A 24,586-nucleotide genomic window follows, 5' to 3' on the forward strand; every position below is an offset into this window, starting at 1 on the left:
GTGACCAGTGCGGGGTACAGAGGAGCGAAAAGTGTACAAAGCAGAGGGGCACAGAGCAGGCGGCGATCAGGATACAGAAATCAAAACACAGGGGCACAAAGCAGAGCGGCGATCAGGGTACAAAATGCAACACAGGGGCACAAAGCAGAGCGGCGAGCGGGGGGCAGGGGGCACAGAGCAGGCAGCGATCAGGATACAGAAAGCAAAAACAGGGGCACAAAGCAGAGCGGTGATTGGGATACAGAATGCAAATACAGGGGCACAAGCAGAGCGGCGAGCGGGGGGCAGGGGGTACAGACCAAGCGGGAACAAGATAATGGCGGCAAAGTAAACAGTGAGAAATAAACAGTGAAAACGAAGCAGTGAAACAAACGAACCTAAGGGCCACCACTGGCCACCAGGGATGAGGCGCAGGTGGAAGACTGCGGGTGGAGGAGGGCCTCGATTTTACCGGCGGTGGCAGCAGCAGCGGTCTGTGAGCAGCGGCAGCGGGGGTGCAGGCGGAGCTGCAGCGGGGGGAGCGACCTACAAGGAGGTCAAGGGTCACTCCTTGCGGCCTGCACCGCAACTGTGAAATCAGGAAAGAATGAGAGCGCATTGCCCTGGTGCACAATGTTCCCCTTGTCACGGGCTATACGTAAAATCACATCTCGATCCCTATAATTTAACAGTAGCGCTATGATTGGGCAAGGAGGAGCACCCAGAAAAGGCCGCGAAGCGAGGGATCTATGCTCCCGCTCGACTACGTACATAGGGGACAACTGTTCGGCACAAAAGATATCCTTTATCAAGTTCTCGATGAACAGTTCCATCTTGCCCACACTTGTGGATTCTGGGAGACCTGTTATGCGAATGTTGTTACGTCTGGAACGGGCCTCCAAGTCCTCATTCTTGGATTAAAGAGAGAACCTTCTCCATGTTCAATGCCTTCCCTGCGACCTCGCTTAGTCCGTCCTCTGTCACCGACAGCTGTTTTTCCACTTCACCCATGCGAGCCCTGTGTTTCTCGAGTTGCGCTGACATATGGTCCAAGCTATGGTTCACTGCAGCCATCGTCCCCTCTATAGACTGTAAACTGCGCTGCACGGGCAGTAGTGTTGTCTTGAGGGTGGGTGGTCCGGCAGCTGGGGCATCATCCTCAGAGTCCGAGGCGCTCTCTGCGCGGTCTTAGAGGATTTGCGCGCCTCAAAGTTGAGGCGTTGTTGCGTTTTGTCCGTTCACCCCATAGCAAGATGCAGCACGTCTCCGCAGGCCCAACGAGCTCAACTCTAATGATTCTTGCAAGCCAAGATCCCAGAGGTGCAGCGTCCACAGCTAGTTGGCCCCTCGTGTCACAAATATGGGGAGCACAAGCACCACTGCTGGGGGGGAGCACCACAGATCCGTTAGTACACGAATGTGCCAGATGCATAGCATAGATTCACTCAAAGAGGAGCACCTCGCCACCTTGGAGATGCCAGTACTGCGCAGACCTCAACAGGAGTCCAGGGGCAGAGTGGAGCACAGCCTTCCAAATAACAGTCACAAGCCAGTAGATAAGAAAAAATAAAAATAAAATAAAACAGGCGGAAGCCTTCACTTCAAGCACGTGCAGAAAGTCACATAGGGCGACCAAGAATCACCTGATAGTCCTCCATGGAACAGAAGCTACACTGCCCCCCGGACTTCAGTGCCCACTCCAGACAGGCAATGCGGGAACCATGAATGAGCTCAGGCGGCCAGTTGTCACCTCGTACCGCCATGTCGGCGAATTGCCACCTGTACAGCTCGCCACACTCCTGTGTGCTCACACGCTCAGCCACCTCTCACAGACCGCGACCCGATCCGCAACCAGAACCGCCTCCACGGACACTGGCCAGAGGGTAGGCCACCCCTCACTCACCACAACCGGCACCGAGCACACAGGATTCAGCAGCACTTCCACACAGCTCCAGGCGGTCCAGGCGGGATTCGCAGGTTCCCGATCTGCAGGGGCTCCGCTCCGCTCGTTCCTCCCACGGCCAAGATGAGCTCACAGCACAGGGTAGCAGTCCGATGGGCAGGCCACCAGTGAGTACCGAGTGTGCTCCGTCATCAGGGCCAGCCCCACAAGCAGCCACAATGCCCACAGCGGGTGCAGAGAGTCACAGGCCAGTCCGCAGAACGCCGATTTCAGGGCCGCACGGGAGCCACCATTTTAGTTGATGGTCACCATGCTCAGTCTCCCCCTGTCAATAAGGGCCTCGGCGATTCCGTGCAGAGATACCAGCCCCAATCCGGTCAGGACACTCCAGAGAGGGGAAGCGCTCGATATTCAGCGCTAAAATGTAGTGTTGAAGACGGAAAATAGGCAGATTGAAGGCTCAGCCGGGCAGAGCCTCTCTAGTGAGCAGCCATCTTGCCTCGCACTCAAGCCACGCCCCAAAATAATACATTATTAATAGGTTAAAATATATTGAAGGAAATATTCAGGAATTTGTGAACCAGAATGTGAAAATCTTGAAAAAAAAGAGACGTCAATGGTTTAAGGTTCTAGTTACGGCCTTATTCACCTATTGTGGTCTGAAGAAAATAAGATCAGAACATATTCATTCAGAACTATAATTGTGGTAGTGGAAATGACTCTGAACCAGCCTGTTGAGTGAAGAGTCCTTGTTCTGCATGTGAAGCTCCCTCCGTGGATAAGTAGGAATTGCGAGTAATCAAACTTGTTAACCCCTGTTGCTACCTCATAAAGGAATTCTAGGCTGTTCTGGCAGGGCTCTCTCAGAGCTTGTGAGAGCAGTGTTGGAAAGCAGTTACTGGAGGAGAGTGAAGAGAAGTAACAGACTGTGATGGGGATAAGTGGCAAGAAAAAGGTTTATTTGTTTTTACAGGGCAGGGAGGAGAGACCATGTTATGTATGGATGCCTCAATACTCCACTGTCCCTGCGTAGCATTTGAAAGCAAGGGCAGATGATTTTGCAGGGCCGTGCGCAACAAAAAATTATAGATGGGTGAAAATTGAATAACAGGGAGGTTATTCATCTGGGGATTCTGAATGACTTGGCATTAAATTTAACATTTGCTCTTTTTGTCTTTTTTATGTTACTCAGAACCTACTGGTGAAAAGCATCCCCGTAATTCAATGTTGCTCATATATAAATCTATATATTACCAAATAACATCCGCTATTATTTATGAAGTGATGACTGATGCTATTTTAACTTTTTTGCAAAATTTGAGATGCAAATGATTTCCATGAGGCTTTTCCATATTCTTTGCTGGAATGGGTGCTCCAAGTTCAGATGTAGACTGTGCAGCTAGCATAAAGTTAGTATCATGGGTGAGTCACGCTAGGTGTTCACAAAATATATGGTATTTAGTAAAGAACTTAATATGAACTGATTAGGAGACAATTCCTGAGTTACCAAACTGCCATTTTTATAGTGTGACTGTTAGACCTGGCATCATTGGCGTGGATCTCCCTTCCTCTCTACTCTTGCTATCTTTTATATTGGCTGGATTTAGATGTTCAGGGCGCCGTGCCACTGCTACTCAGTGCCACAGCGCAAATGCTCCCTGTATATAAATGACTGTATGAATAAGGATAACTATAATAAATACATCGCTGTAGTCTGTTTCAATAGTGAGTTACCTTCCATTTCACTGTCGCTACTGCAAAACGATCCATTCTCATAGGCCAGGATCGGCCAGTTAAAGATTGCTTTCTATCATCCTATCGGGCCCTAGGAACCTTATAGGACCCTCGAGTTTGATATGTATATGCTCAGGGCATTGAGGGGCACCTTTTAGTAAGGACCGTTTATATATTGCATGTGTTGAAATACCTTTTCTGAAAACATGGTAGTTTCTTGCCTAAGCTGTACTGTAGGCTGTTGCGTGTATGTGTATTGGCTGTCTAGTTTTGGAGCAGCAGGGCCAGCTGGGTCAGATCTGGCTGGAGAGAGAGATCAGTATTCAGAGCATGGGGACGGGTGACTCTTTGATCCGAGCAGGGCTGTGCCTGTCAAGGTGAATGATGGCTCCACCTCCCACTGGGTGTCTGATAGCAGACCCCCCCCTTCTGAAAGGGCAGAATGTCACCTCGTAAACCAAGTGCTCCCTGACCCCACCAAACTGGTTCTGACCGGAGTCAGTGATTTGCAGCCTTAGAGAACAAAGACTTTTTAGGTAGAAAATGCTGCGCTGGAACTTTGGCCAAGTATGTTCCTTCTGGATGTCAAGACGAAACTGTCCCAGTGAACAGAGGAAATGACTTAGCAACTTTCATCAAGTTTACCGAAGAAACTACCCAAGGGCCTAAATCGAGAGCGCCTCCTGCAGAAGTCTCAGGGACATGAGACTTCACCCCATCCGCCGTCAGAATTCCTGTGCGAGGAGTTCTGCTTGCAGGTGAGGCCTCTGCCGAGTAATCCGGAGTAATCCGGAACCTCTAGTTCTACTGTGAGGACCGCGGACTGTTGCTTCTGAACTTTTGCTAAACCTGTGCGGGCCGCTGCAGCTAAGAGAGAGCTGCCGCCGCTGAGAGCCTGCCTGAATCGGAATTGAGACTTTCTAAACTTACGCTGAACCTGTGCGGGCTGCTGCAACTAAGGGAGAACTGCCGCCGCTGAGTGCCCGCCTGACTCTGAACCTTTGAACCTTCTTGCTAAACCTGTGTGGGCTGCTGCAGCTAAGAGAGAGCTGCCGCCACTGAGAGCTCACCTAAATCTGTATCTTCAAACCTTTTGCTGCATCCGTGTGGGCCACTGCAGCTAAGAGAGAGCTGCTGCCGCTGAGAGCCCGCCTGAATTGGCACCTTTGGAACTTCTGCTGAATCTGCATGGACCGCTGCAGTTGAGAGAGCGCTGTGGCCACTGAGCATCCACCGTGGTGCCCGCCTGGTCAAGACCCTAAATTGTCCTGTGGGCCACCGCAGCTAAGAGAGAGCTGCTGCCGCTGAGTACCCACACCCTTTGCTACGGTGCACCATTGTGATCTGTCGCGTGGGCCGCTGCAGCCAAGAGAGAGCTGCTGCCGCCGAGTGCCCGCACCCTTTGGTACTGTGCACCATCGTGATTCGTCCCGTGGGCCGCCGCAGCCAAGAGAGAGCTGCTGCCACTGAGTGCCCGCACCCTTTGCTACTGTGCATCATCGTGATTCGTCCCGTGGGCCGCCGCAGCCAAGAGAGAGCTGCTGCCGCTGAGTGCCCGCATCCTTTTGCTACTGTGCACCATTGTGATTCATCCCGTGGGCCGCCGCAGCCAAGAGAGAGCTGCTGCTGCCAAGTGCCCACACCCTTTTGCTACTGTGCATCATCGTGATTTGTCCAGTGGGCCACCGCAGCCAAGAGAGCTATAGCTGCTGAGTGCCCACCCCTGGTGCTATTTTTCATCCTCGTAATTTGCCCCGCGGGCCACCACAGTTAAGAGAAAGCTCTGGCCGCTGAGCGCCCGCACCATTGACAACTTTGCATCCTTGGGATTTGTTCTGTGGGCCGCCGCAGCTAAGAGAGAGCTGTGGCCGCTGAGCGCCTGTACCATTGAAAACTTTGCATCCTTGGGATTTGTTCTGTGGGCCGCCGCAGCTAAGAGAGAGCTGCTGCCACTGTGAGCCCACCACAGAGCTACACGACGAGAGTCATCGCCACCACCAGCCCCGGCCGCCACGCGCTGCTGCCACTTAGCGCCCGCCTGCCCCTGAGTGCCCGAACCACTGTGAGTGCACGCCGCAGACCTCAGCCTCCAAGACCTGTGGTCACTGGGAGTCCGCCTGTCACCGTCTCCGCTTCTTCCAGAAGCTGCATGCTGTTGTCCCTTTCAAAAACAGGTACCTGGTGGGCAACGGGTCACGTAGGTCCCGGCCCTGAACTCAGCCCGTGTCCCTCTTTGGGTGAATACGTTGTTGTCTCTTTTAGTCCCTACGGGTTGACGTGAATTGTAGTTGTTGAAACGCTTTAAGAGTCTTTGAGTTAAACTGTTGGATAAAGATATTATTTTTCTATATCTACCTGCGTTGTATCCTTTTGTGGTGTTGTTACTGCCTTATTGTACGTGGCCATAAACGCTTCACACACTGCCTCTGAGATAGGCCTAACTGCTCGTGCTATGTTACCATAGGGTTGAGCAGAGGTTATCAAAGGGGATAGTCCATTTACCCTGACTTAGGAATAAGGGTCCCTATTTGGACATTGGCGCCAGCCATGTCCAACTAGAGACCCCCATTTCTAAAAGTGAGACTTTCACCATGTTCTTGCGTTTTAGCCAGAACTTTGGGAATTATTTGATTCAGTGGCTGGACTTTTACCACATAAATATGAATTTGCTGCAATTGCCACATATTCATCATCTGCTGCATTATCTGAAAAAGTTAACAATAAAAAAGTTTCTAACTCAAATGGATCAAAAGTTGCTAAAAACATGGCAACACATGTTGCTGCACAGTGGAAGGCCATTTCAAAAGTTGACAGGTCATCTTTCTGTTTCACATTGCTGCATTTGGCTACCATACTGGTAGGAGTGAAGAGAAAGCTTTGCACACATAGGTGCCGATTACGATCCGGTAAAAACCGGGTACAAACCGTCGGTCGGAGCGTTTTCCCCGTCCGACTCGTACCCGGTCGTAAAACTTTACAAACATGGAATTACGATTCGCACGGAAACACCATTTCCGTACGAATCGTAAAAAACACCGACCGACGAAAACATACATACGAATGTGATCCGGGAATGCTGCGACGTGACGTCGGGACGCATTCAGGCAGCGTTTCACGACCCAGGAATTACGATTCGAACCGACAGCAGTCCGGACGGCAATATTTTCACGGCACCCAAAAAGTGCCGGAAAAGCGAAGTACGGCGCGAATCGACCAGAGTAGGTGGCCTGGTACGCACCGTACCCCCCCCAGCCCCCGTACGTATGCGCCGACCCCCCCAGCCCCCGTACGTACGCGCCGACCCCCCCAGCCCCCGTACGTACGCGCCGACCCCCCCCAGCCCCCGTACGTACGCGCCGACCCCCCCAGCCCCCGTACGTACGCGCCGACCCCCCCCCCAGCCCCCGTATGTACGCGCCAACCCCCCGTGTATGTACACCCGTGTACGTTCGAGTCGAACCCCCCCCGTGTACGTTCGAGTCGAACCCCCCCCGTGTACGTTCGAGTCGAACCCCCCCGTGTACCCCCCGTGTACGTTCGAGTCGAACCCCCCGTGTATGTACACCCGTGTACGTTCGAGTCGAACCCCCCCGTGTACGTTCGAGTCGAACCCCCCGTGTATGTACACCCGTGTACGTTCGAGTGGAACCCCCATGTACGTTCGAGTCGAACCCCCCGTGTACGTTCGAGTCGAACCCCCCTGTATGTACACTCGTGTACGTTCGAGTCGTACCCCCACCCGTGTATGTACGGTGCGTACACCCAGCGCGTAGCTATCCAACCTAAATGAACTAGATTACATATTGCTGTTGTATAAATCAAAAGGCGAGTCTCAGCAACCCAAAAAATAACACTGGGCCAGCACAGCACAGAGTACTGAATTCGAAACTGTTTCAACATATGTTTTGCCATAGTGGTTATAGCTCAAATTTACCTTTAGGTTGATGTTCCTGTACGCTTCGGGAAAGTGGTCGCCGAAACTAAAATAGGAAGTTGTTGCTTAAGTGAAAAATATTGTTCATTGATTAAATACATTCTTGAGGACCTAACCCATTTCTCCAGATTTGCATTTGAAAGAAGGCATTTGTGTTTTGCTTATATTTAGGCTGTCCGGTTTAAGGTTTAAACCTATAATAACCGATAAAACCCCACTGAAAGAGCAATAGCCCTCACCAGTGAAAACATATAAACACTGAAAAAACACCTGCACAACCACAAACTAAATACCATTCATAGAAAGGAAAAAGAGAGTGATATTCATTTTTTTTCTTCCTGAAGGGGCCAATACAATGTAATTTTGTTATACAAGCTAGCAGTAAGAAAGGCTGGGCTAACATTATTCTGCCTGAGTTTTGACGTTTAGGGATGCCACTCAAATATTGTCTCTTCTTCCTTTTTCTTTTTTCAGTTTTGTGGTCTTTGGTCTGAAGATGCAGGGTTTAGAAGCATGTTTAGGTCTTGTTGAATTATTTTATAAACTGTAGAGAATCAGGAAATATCAAACCATATTTGATATTTTGACTACGTTTGAATCTTTCACTGATTGGTAAAATGTCTGGTTTCATAAGAATCTTCCCTAATATGTGTCATCACATTTACCCACAGAGAATGGGTAAAAACCCTTAATACATCAGCCCCTAGCCTCTAGTGCAGGTAAGTAATTTATTGTACAGTTGATTAAAACTCACAATTTAAAACCACCGGGGCATTAAAAGTACATAAAACAATCCTTATCTCAATTTATACTTTGACATTTAGTATAGTCTTCCAATCTGAGCTTGTTGATGTTATGCTATATGTGGAGGTCATATCGAGTCTCGGTTTTGTCAGTGAGTCAGTAGTGATAGTAGGATAACTGCCAACACCTCAGGCTTTTAACATTCAATGCAAGGTATTGTGATAAGTATATGCGAAAAGAGCGCTATCGCCAAGCATCTGGGATAGTGGTGAAAACAGGACACCAGATGTTTGGATAATATGGAACGCAGTGTCACTTGGAATGCTCTGCAAAAAAGTTTCTTTCCAAGTTCAACAAAGATTGGAGTGATATGGTTTGTATTTGCAGTGATTCAGCTACGTATATGAAAATGTTGTGTGATCACCTGTCAAAATTGATACCTGAGCTGAAGTGCTTCCCTGTAAGAGATCCTTGCCACTTGTTAGATGGTATGCTCAAAGCATCTTTACAAAGAGTTAATGAGGAATGCTATTGACTTTTTAGTCCATTCTGGTGCACTGTTTTCTTATGCACAGGAACTAAAACGCAAATATTTCTCATTTCGTGCTTTGTGTGGCATCAAAGAAAGAGTCATCTCAACTGTTTTCCTTAGCTGATGGTTCTCAGTCCAAGAGGCTATGAATGTTATATTATCCATGTGGCAACCGTTTAAAGATTTTTTGCTGAGTGATGATGCCAAAGGCAAGTAATGTGAGGATCTTTGGTCGCATATTGATAGTGATGTGAAAAAAAGTACACTCTACTGCATTCTTTACTGGAAAACATAACTGCTGTAGTGGACATTATAAAAAAACAAGCATTTGCAATGCAATAGGTCTCGCATTTGCGAGAGTTTGAGCTTTTGGCATTGTAAATGACAATGCCTTTTATTGATGTGTTTTGAAAACCTGCAAATATTGTGTAAACATGCACTTTGTACTTGTAGGCGTTTCTTACAACAAACAAGGCTGGCAGTAACTGTGCTTCTTTGTACTTGTATTCCATGCTTACCAGAAGCAAGGCTGGCGGTAAAAGAGAATCCGTTACTGCCAGCCTTACTTCTCGTAAAGAATTTGTGTTTGTGCACCACATTACAGGTTTTCAAAACACATAAATAAAAGGCGCTGTCATTTACAATGCCAATAGCTCAAACTCTCGCAACTGCGAGACCTATTGCATTGCAAATGCTTGTTAATGTCTATGTCTTTCCCTTGGCTTCAGTGATGAAAACAATAATGAGTTAACACTGACATATTATGCTGCAGATACCCAAAGTGCGGTTTCAGTGGTGGATTCATCTGAAGCTTCCTTATATTTGCATGAGTGTCTGACCTCAGTGATGAAGTGGATGTGTGCCAACACACTAAAGCTAAATGTTGATAATATAGAACAGCTAAGTTTTGGAAAACTGGCTATTACTAATGCACCAATTTGGTGACCCTTTGATTTACTACACTACAAGCTTTGCTTCCTCATGAAAAGGTACAACGTGGGAATAGCAAAGCAGGCTTCCCTCTCTTGCAGAAAGCAGCAAGTGTAATCTTTCATTCCACACAGAACAGATCCAACAGGGGAATCCAATACAAGCTTTCATAGCTCACAGAATACGTACAGTTAAGGCATGAGTGACATGTGAGTTACAGACAGACCTTTGAAGCGCGTGGTTAGTCACCGAGAAGAATGTGTAGGTGGATGAATGAGTGAATATGCACGCTCCAACACCATTCTTGCTTAAATTACCTTCCGTGTTGGCATCCTAAAAGCCCTACTGCTGTTAGTCGGGACCTGTTGTTTCTGTTGATTCTTTGATTTTCCAGATATTAAGAAGCAGACGTTAGTCATAGGTAATTGTATTTTGAAGCAGCCCATCCACATCCGAAGTAATCATGCTCTAGTCAGGCACACAGGTGCCAACCTCTTTGAAAACCTTTTGACTGCGCACGTAAAAGGCGCTGCGCAATCTCAGCCTTGGCACTGCACCGGTACAAAGTGTTGAGTGCTGCCACTATTCACGCCCTGTCGTACCTTGCTGCACATGCAGGCTCCCGCCTCCCAAGCAAAACGGTTCATTTGAAAAAAGCCCCAACACAGACAACATTTACATGTGTCCTCAACTGGGGTGTTGAATCCAGCAAGTGGACCAGCACGATGTTGCAAAGCTGACTTTGCTCTGTTTTGGATCAATGGCGTGCAGGCTACACCAATGAGAATAGATGTGAAAAAAACGTTCTTACCTGGTCGCTGCTGCAGAAGATAGGCAGCCGCGGCCTGTGCAGGTAAGAGCGGTGGGACAAAGTGGGGGGGATTTCGACAGACTACAACGAGGGAAAATGAACTAAATAATTAATTTCCCCGAGGGAAAATTAACTAAATAATTAAATGTCGAAATCCCCACCACTCGTCACTACCGCTCTTACACTGGCACGGGCAGCGGCTGGAGGTAGGTGAGCGGGACATAACACTGGTATATTCAGACACTCACTATGCATGTACAAACTCACAGCAAGTAGCAATAGCGTGTGGAATTGTGAATGAAAATAATTCTAAACATGTTACTATTTTCTGTCTGAACTACTTTTGTGTTGCAAACCAGCAGCCAGATGAAAAAAACAGCGTCAGTGCATAGAAAAGCTGCGGCTGTTGGCATCTACATATCCTTCCCAACAGTGCCAATGCCACCATTAACATGCAGTGCATGCCAATCAGTCGCACGGTGCACCATATCTGTAGGCCACGTGCACTGCTTATCAGTGAGATCTTTTGTCCACTGCAGGCCACCAGAAGACCCTGACAAACTGCTCTGATGACTTGTGGGTGGGAAGAGGGGGAGAAAGAAAGACGTGCTTTTATAATAACTGCTTTTAGAGGCTGCTTTGGTGTAATTACTGATAATATATCATGTATTCCTCAGCTGGAATCGCAATGAATAAATCATGACCATGCAATCTTCCCACCGACCTGTGCATCCCCCGGCAAGACACAACAAGTACAGGCTATGCCAAGCGGAAGTGATCGCGTTTGCGATCAAACATCAAAGCGGCGAAAGTAAAAGTAATCGAGCAGAGCATCAAAGGGCTGGGTGAGAAGGGCGGCGAAAGTGAAAGTAATCGAGCAGAGCATCAAAGGGCTGGGTGAGAAGGGAGGGGGGAATGGAAGGAGCAGCTGTGCACGTGCACGCCATCGTGCACTCAAGCTTTAGGCCAGCAAACCATGTGGGTAGCACTTTTCAAAGCCCACTTACAAAATGTCTCAAAGAGACAGCTTTCGCTGTCTCAGCGAGACCTAACTAGAGTCTGAAAACACCCTTGTCTGCCACGTGTTTAGCATAGTTGGTGTACATGTGAAACAGCTCCTTGAGAGTAGGCTGGGCGACACCTTTAGTGACTTTGGTACTGCAACATGTTCCATGTTAGAGTGCTTGCCACCTGGTAAGTAAAGCAATGTTGAAGAGCAATTCAGGACTTTTATTTTCCAATGTATGAGAAATGGCTTGCAATGATGCATAGAAATGTCCCTTCACCAACCATGGCATTTGAAGTCAATGACATCTCACTGTGGTACTCTGTACAAGTTCTAGATCCCTTCCATAAAGGGGAATTTCCTCCGTAGTTTCAAAAGTGCTGCTTCATTTTTGACCGCTTCAATAACTCTGTGGGCATAAGCGCCCAGCTCAACGCAAATGTTGCAGAACCTGCCCTGAGAATTGCAATCTTCAAGTATTGGCATGGAAAGCTATGTCAGTGGCCAGAGTTAAATTGTGTAATGGTTGTGTTGGCGTTGCCCGTCTCAAGTGCCAATGTTGAGAGGGCCTTTTCACAGAAGTTTACATGTGAAGGAAAGAGCGAGCGCACATGGCCAAAGATTCACTGAAGAAGTATTGTATGGTGTACCACAAAAAGTTTAATTTGAAAAAATCTATTTGGACCTCATATACACTGTACTTACACTGTCTATATACCATGCGCTATCAGTGCAGAAAGCAAGCAATAATAAAGGCAAAACATTCCATAAACACCGGAAAAACACAGTTTCTGTTGTTTTTAATGGTGCGAAAATGTGTAACCACTGATAACCATTGTTTTTTAAAGATATTGAAATCACCTGAAAACACTGAAAAAACCTCACCAGAATTTACCAAAAATAGAAACTGAAAACAGGAAAGCCTACTTATATTGATATGGGTGGAAAGACCTATATTCAGCTGATTGACAAGTGGCTGCACATTTATATTTCAAAAGGGTCATGAGACTCATTTTGTAATAGGACATGTTCAAACATTTCAAGCAATACAGCACAGCAGCTGAGTGCTGAGTCAAATGGTGAGAGCAGAACAGCACCATATATGCCAAGATGTGACTCTGTTTCCCTCTCCCTTTCTCCCTCTGTGTGTGTGCTCTTCAAGCCTGGCTTGCACCCAATGCTTAATTTAAAAAATAATATGTTGCAGGGCCCTCATCATTAGGTTACTGCCACTTGCACCACCCATTGCCCCTGTCTGCACTCCCAATGACCGTACCAAACCAACTACTAACCATCACACTTGTACAAGTGTGACAATACAGACTGTTTCAGGCCCCTAAATCTTTACAAATGGCCTGGGTGGCAGCTGCCCATTGATAATGTATATTGAATAAATAAACTACTATTGTTGTGCTTGTTTCTAAATTAGACAAACAGCACCACCATGTGGCAGACTGTCATAGATGCCAGTGTTGACAATTAAGTGCGGTTGCTGAGCACCGGAAGCCACCAGCTCAAATTAAGCACTACTGCACCACACACACACCCTTATACCGTGGTGTAAAAGATGATGGCTTGATATCTAGCATAGATTGTGCAATGGAAGGCCACCCTTCAAGTACAAAATACTACGTTTAGACATAATTTAAATTTTTCTCATATTGGATGTGTGCTGTACTGTACAGTAAAGTTAGGGGAAATGAAAACATTTTTCCTTTTTATTGCCTGGCTCAAAGAGGCATGATAATTGTGGCAAAACCCGCTCTATCATTTTTAGTAGATAAGGCATTGTGTCAAAACCAATCAGTGGTGCATTAGAATATCATGTACCACCCACAGGATGCCTCCCTTGACGCAAAGTAATGAAAAGCAACACTAGCGCTACTTTGTGTTACTCAAGGGTACTTTCCTGAACAAATAAAGTTTAGAGCTGAAGAGTAAATCCCAAATCAACAGTTTGTGCCGGATTTTATCACATTTGTGGTGCAAGCTGTAAGAAACTGGGTTGCTGGATAGCAGAGGTTCACATCCTGTCCATGCAGGGACCACAATCCTAGTCAGGGGAAGTCGGATACACAACCTAAATTAAACTGTACTCACCCTCTGCTGACTCATTACTTACCCTTACTCACTGCCTTAACTTAAGAGGCAAGGTGTAAAGAATTTTTGCAACACTATAATTACAGCAACTCTGTGAAAACACCACAAAAAGATTCCACACAAGTTTAGAAGAATAGAGAATATTTAGCTGAGAAAAACAAGATTAAAACAATAAAAATCCAGTGAGTAGAACTTGAGATATAAATTTCTAAATAATATACTGTGATATGGTGCTTTAAAGCTAATAGTGCTTATGGTTTACTTGAGGCTGTGCTGAACCTGGGTAAACCCAAAGTTCAGGCAAACTGCAAATGAGGTCAGGCCTGCTACAGGACCATGCAGGGTCCACTGAAAAAGTACCTTGGATGGAGCAAGCGTTAGTGTTGAAGACTCGATGCGTCGGTTCTGAGTCACGCAGTCGGGTAGTTGCATGCAATGCATCGTTGGTGAGCCTCACACTCAAGTCTCGTGTCGGCATTGAACCGCATCATGATGCAGGTGTTGCGTCGGTGTCGAGCCTCACAGTCTGGTCACATATCATCATCGAGCCACAGAGGGATGTACTTGGATCGACGCTCTGTTTGTGTTGAAGGGCACTGCAATGGTTCCGATCGGCCTAAAGTTATCACTGCTTTGATTTTTGTTAGAAAACAGATGCAGAACCCACTTTCAAGGCCTTTTACTGGGTTGGCACCTCTTGGCAGAGTAATACTCACAGTTGGCAGAGGCCAGCAGCTGAAGCAGGGTTGAAGGAAGTCTTTGATAGCCCTGATGCTTCAAAACACAAGGCAAGCCGGCAATTCTTTGGAGAACTTGGGCTCAAGGAGGTAGAGAGCAGGTCCAGTCCTTCTCACTCCCAGTAAAGAAGCAGCAGGCAGGACGGCAACACAGCAAAACAGTTAGCAAAGTGGCAGTCCCACCTGCCGCAGAGCAGCTCTTCTTCCTGGCAGAATTTCCTTATTTCCAGCAGAGTTCTGAAGAACATGGTGTCAGGGGTCCAGTACTTATACCCAATTTGGCCTTTGAAGTAGGGAGGTTTCAAAGAGATGCTTTGAAGTGGACAAGACCCTGCATTTCCTGGCCTGGCCCCATAGTGATTACAGGGGGTATGCAATCATTTTTGTGCAGACAGGCACAGTGCTAATAAATTTAGGAAAGATTATAGCAACCTTAAATAAAGAATGCCACTCATTACCAGGTATATATCTATATAGAATGAATACTATCAATTCAATTCATAAGTGCAGCTCCAACAAATTGAAGTATTTAAAATCATTTATTGAATATTTTCATAAAATATAGTCAATGATAAAGTGTCTATATACAAAAATATTATTTTCAAATTATATCATTAATTCCAATTGATTGAGAATATGATACAACACATATATACACATAAGGAGAATGATACTAAATTCAAATCAAGATTGATGAAAGCAAAGCGGGGGATGGAGACTACGCGCGTTTCGGCAAAGATGCCTTCATCAGGACACCGTCTATTGCATTGTCGCTTTAAATACTATCAGGTAATGATTTTTAATGTAGAGGATGCGGTACCATCATCCCTTTTTTATCCAGTAGCCTGTATATACTGCAAGGAATCTATGTCTGTGAAAAACTAGAACGAGGACTTAGGATAAAGTAGGCCCAAGGTTTAAAAACAAACTGGTAGTTGAAGAAATTCCGGATAATGGAGATCTTCTTGAAAACAATGTTAGATAATATAGTAGAAGAGTGGTTATGAACGTGCGAACTGTCACGAAATGTGTCGGTCTTGAAATTGTAGTATAGCCGCTCTTAAACCAAACGGATGATTCTAACTTGTATGCGGGTATATTCTCTGATAGGATAATATCTTGTGGATAGATAGACGCCGTATATCACGGGGGGCCTGTTTCGAGAAAGAGCTTCGCTAGTCCACTGGCGATCACACCGACAGGCACAGTGCTATTCAGGTACAAGTGTCCGCTCTTCCCTCTCATCCTGTCTTAGGATTTCCCATCAATATGCAGATGGCTGCTCTGTCACACCTACTCTTCATTATGTGTGGTTGTTTAGAGGGAATGCAGGAAGCCAGCTGTCACCCACCCCAGACGTGTATTCCAGGAAGAGGCAGAAGGCACCAAATTGTTTAGGTAATAGAATGCTATCTTTCTAAAAGTGGCATTCTCAGAGCTGCAGTTTAAAAACCAACTTCACCATAAGATATGCTTTTAAATTGTGAGTCCAGAGACACCAAATGTGATTTCCCCATCTTGTCCCAATGGGAGACTATGCTTACACAATGTTATAAGGCAGTCTCCATGTTAACCTATGGGAAGTGGCGGTCGATAGCAGTTGAAATCAGTGAGGCAGTACGGGGAACACACAAAAAATAACATCAAAACTTACCTGCAACCTGACATCTGCTGCCTCGCCTCCTCTTTAGCTCTGACGATGCTCACACAGACTTCAAGACTCCCCAGCACAAATCCAGATACTACTCTCATGCTGGTTTTACCCAGCATGAAAGAATCATAGGGATTGGGTGGAGAAGGCTGGTTCAACGCTCCAGCAGGGAATGCGAGCCAGTGATTGGTTGGAGATGTCCAAGCGTGCATGTCAGTTTGGCCATCCTAAGACGGCCGGTCAAGCCGACATGTGCAAAGACAGTGCCCTGTGCCCACCACTCCTCCTTCTGCAGATGGTCCCACCCTCAAGACTCGGCTGCAGCTCCGGAGTAAAATAAAATGAAAATAAAGCAGTTTTATTAATTTATTTATTATCATTTTATTTTACATGCGTCTGCTGGTTCCAGCAGTGGGGCGATGCTCCTCCGCCATAACGGAAGAGCCGCCCCTAGAGATGGCCTTGCAGTTGTGAAAATTGAGTTTAAGAGTATTTCACTACCAGGGCATGTAAAACTTAAAAGTACATGTCCTACCATTTGAGTACATAGTACCCTGCCCTTAGGGCTGCCCAGGGCCTAGCTGAGGGGTGTCTTATATGTAATAAAAAAGAAGATTTGGGCCTGGCAAGTAAGTTAACTTGCCTGGTCGAAATGGTACTTTATATTGTACACGCAGGCCTGAGCTATGTTTAAATTGCTACATAAGTGGGTGGCATAATCAATGCTACAGGCCCACTAGTAGCTTGTAAATTACAGGACCTGCCCACATGTAGTGCACTTTACTACTTATAAGTAACTTAGATATGCCAATTGTGGATATACCAATGCTACAGTGTCTAGTCTACAGAGCACGTGCACTTTATCACTGGTTAGCAGTGGTAAAGTGCCCAGAATCCTAAAGCCAGCATAAATGAAAATAGCATAACAGAATGCAAAAGATCAGGGGAAACAACACGAAGGATGCCAGCTCTAACACAAGCCCAGAACACATTTTTTGTAAATCTGCCCCATAGTGTGTGAACACTGTAATGTTACCGGCACATTCAAAATTGGGTGCTGTCTGATTTGCATGTTGATATGCAATGTGCAAATTAAAGACATTCTTCACTGAGCCAAAAACTTCCATATGTATATGACCCTACCTTCTTACTATATAAGCAACTAGAAGGAGTAACCGTGCCACATTTCTACTTTACACGTCTTTATCTTAGAAACAGTTCTATATTTCAAACCAAGACAACAATACTGTTCGCCTTCCCAACTGAGTAGTGTTCAGCATATTCACAAACGAAGAAGCTACATATTTAGCAACATCCTTTTAATTCTAGTTCGTTATAGAGGAACGAGGACACTTTTGCTGATGACATAGCAAATGGAAATACATTCTGAAATTCATCAATCCATTTTCACTGCACGCTAGAGGACAGAATAGCACATTTACTATAAATAGAAATCCGACGAATTGTAGCTAAGATGTTATAAAGTAGATCGTCTATGGTACCCAAGTGTCTCATTGCCACAAAGTGACTTTTAACAGTGTAGGAATGCGTTAAAGCTTGTGAATAAAATGATTCAATAAAAGATGATGGACATTTATGAATGCAGCTTGGTAGAAAGGAAAATTCAACAGCTGGAAAGATTTAAAAGGATAAATAAACTTCAAGGTTTCAAAGTCTCTAATGACCTCCTTGCTGCAACATCTATAGGTCTTTGCTCAAGGCCCACCTGACGGGAACTCTTTGTGGACTTCAACCCAGTAGGATAGATCTTTTTGTTACAAAAGTGTCCCTCTCCATGAATCACCAGAGTATTTCAGCTATTCACTCTCCTCCTTTAATTTCTAATGACGTTTCCTCATTCCTGTGCCCTACTAGTGACAACCAATGTTAGGCATTTGCCCCTCTTCTTTTCCGAAAAACACTATTCGTTCGAAGGAAATTTCAAATGTGTATAAATATAAATATATTTTTCTTAAATCCTTATATTGACAGTATTATTAAGCTCCAATCAGCTCGAAATAATGGTACAGCGCGAGGTTACAAAAGGCAGAGTACAACAACATTCAGGATACATGAGCTCTGCATAATATATAATCTCACATTATATTCAGATACAGGTGAATAGAAACAGCCATATTTACAAAAATGTAATCTCTGTGTTGCTATTTCGGTAACTTTTGATTCTCTAATCCAAAAGGAAAACAGGACCATTTAAAAGAGACTGAGGTGTTGGAACAGGAAACTTTAATCTCATGTTTTTTAACGTGTTGAGGGATGGGATTACCCTGGTAGAGGGTGGAATGGAGTTCCAGAGCTTGGCTGGCTTCCTGAAAAGATTTAATTATTTTTTTTGTTTACCTTTTTAAAGGAAGGAAGTTCAAGAAGCAATGAATGTGGCAACTCTGAAGATAGTGTTGGCAACCTAAAATGACCAATTTGGGGGAAAGGTAGCTTGGTGTTCCAACTGTGCAGTGATTTAAAGTTTATGCAGGGCACAAATGTCTTGCCATGCATGAAGTCATTTCAGAGACATCACATTGGAGTGATTTGATTCAATTTTCAAGCACCTGTGGCCAATCTGTTTCTGCATTAGGTGCTGTTCTGAGAGGGGTCTGATGAAGCTTGGGAATTCCTATGAGTAGTCCAACCTTGAAAATAATAGCAATCTAATGACTTTCACTGCAGATTATTTGTATATCTTGGCCACTATGTAAAATGTGACTGGATTTTACTGTGCAGCTAGCTGACATGCAAGTCCTTGGTTTGGATGCAAGGACTTAAGCCAGTCATTTGATAAGATGCTTGCAGAAATGACAATACTTAATGTGTCTATTATATTCTCAAGATCAAGAAATTAAAAGTAGGTTGTTTGAGATAGGGACTGTAACAGCACGCATAAAGGAAAGGCCAGCACATTTTCTCGCATTTACTTCACATATAACAGGCTGTGAAAAGCATGCACGCAAATGTTGTAGTTCCATGATTTTTTCTCCCTTTATCCTAACATATGGTACTGATATTTAGTTCTTGTTTTTTTTCACATCAAATCAACATAGTCTTCTTCCAGTATGCAAAAGCGTGTGCATGTTTATTGTTCACATATTTCTGGTAATCATGTTCTAGGTGAATACCTTGTAATCCCCTCAAAGTTGTGAACAATGGAAAAGCATACATAATCTATATATTTCCTTTCCCTCCAACTTAATGATAGCTTTATAGGACAACTGTGCACATATGTCCCATTTTCTTCATCTGGCCTTTCCTTCTCGATTTTCTGTTGACGTCTGGTGACTCTTTGATTGTGTGTCTTTTAAAACTATTCTAGGGACTAAAAGTGATCATACAACACACTGCATTCTTCTGGACAGACTGTCCCACCTGAAACTGAAAGCCATAACTTAGGCCAAGATTAAATCATCAGGGAAGAGAGTACTGTTTGGAGCATCCATAACTTCGGTCTCTTACAGCGACTGACTGGAAATTATGTTATTGGATTTTGGAGATCTAGACAACTTTTCCAAGAGTGTAAGGTTCCACTCAGTCACGGCCGGCATGACTCGAGGGTGGGGGCAGACAGGGGGTTCGCGCAGGGGTTCGCAGAGGGTGGGTTAATTTAAAAAAATTAAAACTAACGTACCTTCCCGGGTCCCGCGCTGTTGCAGCTCCTGGCCGGGTCCCATGGTAACGAACAGGATGCAGGCAGCCTCCTTCCTCGCCCCTAAGTCAATCACAACTCTGCAATGGCAGCGTTGTGCTTGTAGGGGATGACGTCCAGCTGGGGGCCTATGGGGAGGCCATTTGCTCTATGTAGACTTCATGCAGCCTACATAGATAAAAGGGAGAGTGTACATGACTGGTTTGGTCGGCCCCAGAAGGCTGACCAAACAGTCTGGGGCCCACAGCACTGGGCTAGACACTCCTCCCCTGCTTTCCAGCAGAAACCCCCAACCAAATACTTCTGTTTTCTCGCAGTGCGAGAAGCAGAAACATAAAATGGTAGTTTTATAATTTTATGTTTCTAATTCTCACACTGCAAAAAAGCAGTGGGGCAACGCTCCTCCACCCTAATGGAGGAGCCGACCCTGGTTGCACGTGAAAAGATAACCTGAAAATGACAGGCTTCAACAAATACTTGATAACACAGACTGCTAAAATAAAATAAAAATATGAATATCTTCTGAATATCTCTTACAAAAAATTCAACATAATTAATATTTCCAAATCTAAATTGCAAATCCAAAAAGTTTGAGCGATATTATGGAAGTCATTGCTTGCTAGCCTGTGGATCTTATTGAGAGCTTGGTGGATTGGATATCCAGCACAAAAGTGGTGGTTGTCCTGTCCGCCTTATAACAAGTGTATTATTGCTTATGGAACTTGTAATATGATGGGCAGGGTATCCTGTACATTTTGACGAGTATCCTATCAGCCAAATTCCAAATAAGGCCAAATGTTTTTACAATTGACTTTTTCATATGCGGTCTGAGGTAAAGAGAACAGCATATTTACATTGTTCGTTGTCCTGACCGAGACTTTTAGAATAAACCACATTCAAAGTATTAGTTATAGTGGTTGTTTGTTCATCACTCAGTGGTGTAACATTAACCCCTGCAGTGCAGAGGGGCCCCCAAGCTCCAGGGAGCACTTGGTCTGGAGCATGGGGGAGCCCCCTTCATGTACTTTGCAGGGGGGCCCAATCAAGCTTTGTTATTCTACTGTCATCACTGATGGGAGACACCAACACTTCTTCTGCTTTGATGATAAGGATATGCTGGGGAGATTGAGTGCTTCTCAATGACATTGGTCCCTTGCCTCTGAGAAGAGAGTTCTCTTTCTCAGTAAGAAACAGCATTGAGGAACAATATTTTCTCTTTCTACAAATTTAGCTTGAATTGATTCCTCAACAAAACCTTGTGTTTCTCCAGTGCCAAACCCTTCCAAAAACAATTTGGTCACAGATTTCTAGGCCATGACAATTGTAAGTATCAGAGGGGGATTATTGATGAAAATCATTTACCTGCCCAGTTCTTCACAAGGTCTCAAGCATGAACTTAAACATTTCCAATTGATGTTTTTGCTAGCATTTTTTTCAATGTAAACATGAATGTTTGGTATCAAAGATAACAGACTTTTTTCAAGAAAGGAAACTTTTTTCATAACTTAGTAGGTATTCAACTGGAAGCACTGTGCTCTTTGAAGTTTATGGTAAACTGTTCGATATGTACACCCTGAGTATCTTGTAACAATGGTGCTTTGTTCCTTTTAAAACGATTATTCTTTTTTAAATAAAAATGAATGCTGCATATCTTTGTGACACCTTCTTAACTTCTGGTTACATATAATTTGTATAAATACAGCAAATACTGCCCAGTATTCTGCAGGTTGATCAATTTAAGCCAAGTTGTGGCTCAGTGAATAGTTAATATATGGTGGGTTAAACTTTTCAATGGGAATTTTTATCTTAGACTGATTACTTTCCATGTAGAACTTCAAAGTGATACCTGCATACAGGCCGAACTGAGGATGCAAACCAGAGGGATCCCCTTAGGAAATGTCACCCAAAACCTGGCAAACTTCCAAACTTCCAAATACCTTGTGCCAAGAAAGCCCTATTGTAACTAGGCCAAGCATACTCTATCACTGGATCTGACAGCTGTCAGTCTGCTTGAAAGTACACATTTTGCAGTTTTTATATTGAAACCTGATTTATGATTAATTAAACTTTTCCAGCGAAAAGCTTTCCCTTGGATGGCTTGAATTTGACCTGAGAGCACAGTATTCACAATTTTGTAAGACCATACTTAGAGCATCACTCAATTTTATGAGTGTTACATGTCCAAGAGACCCTTTCACTTGGAATGTAGACCCACCCCTCTTGTTGCTGCTAGATTGTTTCCAGTTTGTTAGCTTACCACGTGGCATACAGACTTTCAGTCTCTCATTGTGCAGTTTGAGTAACTGCGTGAAATGTTTTAATGGAAACATCAATAGCCACTTACTCACATTGACCCTATTGCGAATATATGGGATACTGATAAAAAAATGACTTTTAGGCCACTTTGAAGCTAATCAAGTTTCTGTTGTCAAAATGTTGGCTCCTATTACTGGTGACAAGATTTTTGTTCTATTGCTTCTGGAAATGGCCTAGTCAAGGAGGGTCATTTATTTGGAAGAGATTGCCCCAGGGCTATCAGGGGAGCTGATTTTTACACGTTTTAGGAGATTTTTCTTTTATTTCTGTGTGTAGTGTATGCATGCTTACTCTGTGATGAGCTCTTAAAGGTGCCTCCTTCTATGATAGAAACTTTTTGATTTTGTCAGGGTCATATGGAGAATGCTGAGCATGTGTTCATTTTTCGTCCAACATGCTGGATATTGTGCAAACTTTTCCTGAAATGCTCATTTGGGCATCTCTTTGTTATAAATATCTAGGGGGTGTTGAGTATGCTCATGCCTTCCTCATTTAAAATAAGAACAAATCCGGTGGGTTACATTCCTGGAAAGGTTTTTGTGCAGGGTGATCCGTGCAAGAACAAGTTAACCTGATGACTATCGTCTCTTTCTTTGATATGTATTTGCTTGCAAAGATTTTAACTTCAGTCTCAATAAACGTTTCTAGGGGTTATGTTTTTGTGCTCAAATAGGTAGATACAGGTGAAATGTGGGTTTGTGGTTGTTTGACAGTGGATGAACTTGGTGTAGGCTGTTTGATCACTGAAGTCACATGACAAAATCTAATAGCAGATTTTTCCTCAAACAAAGGCTTGGTGGCACAGATCTCCTGATGTCACCTTCTGGCCAGTACATCCATCTATGGGCCTGTTTACGACTTTTGATGGTGCAGCAGGTGGTATGCCACAACCACACTCCTGCATCGCTGAAGGTCACTGCCACCTGGCTGCCAAATTCCAAGTTTCAAGTGGTCTGGCGGGCGGGCGGGCGGGCAGCATGGCAGTCCCATTGTGGTGCCTTAGAACACAGGCACCGCAATGGCACCGAACAACAAGGTTCCTCCATGGCATGGACTTGAAAGTCCATGCCATGCAGGAACTGGGTGTGTATGCAAATAGGGGGGCACATTAACTACCTCCCTGGACGCATCCCCATGTGGATAAGGGTCCCTTTTGATTTTACTCTGCCACAATGTTCATGGATTAGGAGCCTCCATGACACCACCAGCGGAGGGGAAACTCATGTTATGCTTGGCGGAACCATGGTGGTCCCGCCAAGCATACTGTTGCCTCTACCCTGCTGCGCCACTGCTAGGAAACATCAGTTGCCTGGCGGCATCAGCAGTCCCAGGGCAGTCCGACCACCCCAACTTGTAATGTGGCAGTGGGAGCACAGACCCCCCTGCCACTCCAGCATGAGTCTGGCGATCCTTTAACCACTAGGCTAGACTTGTAATCAGGCCCTAAGTGTCTTCTGTATTCTTGCAGATGCAGATAATGTTATCAGTGTTTCGCCAAGACACGTCCTTTCTTAATGCTACTTAAGTGGCTCGGATACAAGGTGATTTTACAAACTTCTTTTTTAGGGTGAACCAACCCAACACTCCTTTGTTTAAAGAACAATATAAAGACAGACCGGTTCAAAGAAGACTATGGAACAACACTGTAGATATTGGCCCTACACACTTAAAATCCAGCATCTATTCTCTCCTCATCTAGAGGCTTGTTCTTTGATTGTAATATCTTTCCTTTCCACTGTCCAATACTATCCTTTCTCTGACTAAGTTCTTGCTTTATAAAAAAAAACACATAGATACATTCACACATGACATGGTGAGCAGTGGAATGACCTGAAAACACAACTCCTGAAAACCTAACTTTGACTTGCTTGTCAACCCAGTCGAAACTGATGATAGCCATGTTGGTTATCCTTCTGAATACTAGTAAGAACTATTTAGAGAGCTGATCTGTAGAAATTGATAATATTTATTGGTGCCATTTCTAACAGATTTTACATTTGTCTGAAATTGGTTCCCCAAGATTGATTGAAATCTCATTGTTAAGTGATCCTATCTCCTGAAACACAATGATCTACACTGGAACAAAATACGTTTGTTCATAAAGATGCCACCCACATATCTCTTACCTTTCCTAATCCATGTCCTCTAACCTTTTTGGCAAATGTATACTTCAATTCTAACAAAATGCATTGACTCCATTTTTTAGATGAATTCTCTCATTCAAGCCTCACTATCAACTCCGTTTTCTAGTATGGACGTGGTCAACAAGCACAAACGTCTAGTTTGGGAGGTATTTAGGAACTGAGGGCCAGATGAACAAAGTCATTTAGTGGTTGCAAACCCTTTACCGTGCTGCAACATATGATATGGTATTGTTAAATAGCTTTTTCGAATATATATGTTAAAAAAATTATCAAACATAGTGTCTCAGACAGTGGTTTGCTGACCCTAGTAGTCCACCATCCCTGAGATGGCCACAATCATAATAAATAACAATTTGTGACCTATCTCATTAATAATGAGGTAGGTCAGATTTTGACCCACTACAAATCAT

Source organism: Triturus cristatus, chromosome 4_1 (assembly GCF_964204655.1).
Source record: "Triturus cristatus chromosome 4_1, aTriCri1.1, whole genome shotgun sequence".
Lineage (NCBI taxonomy): Eukaryota > Metazoa > Chordata > Amphibia > Caudata > Salamandridae > Triturus > Triturus cristatus.